The sequence below is a fragment of the Solanum dulcamara genome, chromosome 4 (genome assembly GCF_947179165.1).
Source record: "Solanum dulcamara chromosome 4, daSolDulc1.2, whole genome shotgun sequence".
Lineage (NCBI taxonomy): Eukaryota > Viridiplantae > Streptophyta > Magnoliopsida > Solanales > Solanaceae > Solanum > Solanum dulcamara.
Window position 1 is genome coordinate 67,592,498 of NC_077240.1, and position 892 is coordinate 67,593,389.

General features: G+C 40.4%; 1 pseudogene; it reads right to left on the bottom strand.

Annotated features, from left to right (window-relative positions):
• Nucleotides 1-501: 501 nt before the first annotated feature.
• On the bottom strand, nt 502-622 carry LOC129888081 (5S ribosomal RNA; annotated as a pseudogene).
• Between the last annotated feature and the right edge of the window lie 270 nt (nt 623-892).

Genomic DNA, 892 nt, shown 5'->3' on the forward strand with positions numbered 1-892 from the left:
TACCTGTAGGCATAGGGAATAGGTGATATTTCTTTTCCATTTCTTCTTTCCAGTTCTCTTACCACACATCATATTGCACCCTTTAAGCGAACATGTGTAGGATCTTAAAGTAGCTCGGAAGATGACTTAGCATCACCATACTAGTCTGTACGCAAACCTATATTGTTTCTTACTTCCTTCATCTGATGTTTAGGCTCCACTATAGCGTTTGTCCTTAGTACTGATTGTACCTTAAAGGTTTTGCTTCAAACCATCTAATACCTTCCCTTAATGTATTCGAATATAGCAGTTACATGGATACTACCAACTTTTTTTATCGAGTAATCACCTGGTTTTACTCTTTGCATACCTCCATTCGTAGGTTGCATCAATTGTTTTGAAAGCTACATCCCCTATCTCAAAGGGTCTTAGCATCTTTCACGGTGGAGTCACATATCCACAATACTTCTTTATATCATAATGCCATGCAAGGCCAACATATACATACATCCATATCATCTTATATCACAACCGCATAGGGCTTTCCAGGAGGTTACCCATCCTAGTACTACTCTCGCCCAAGCACGCTTAACTTCGGAGTTCTGATGGGATCTGGTGCGTTAGTGCTGGTATGATTGCATCCTGCCCCGTGGGGCACATAGCTACTGAAGAAGACGATGACCCAATAGTTGATCCGATAGGCCAAGCTGCACCTCCCAAGTTACCCTTATATCCTCATTACACGGACCACATCCTATCTTCAACCACTTTCTCACTAGGCTTTACTTATTTTGATAACGATCCTCGTTATATTCATATCACATCTTGTTTGTATTGTATCCCATAGTATAACACTTCTTAACCTTTTTCACAATCCTTACCATGGGTTACTTACCCTTCTTAGTTAGTCTTA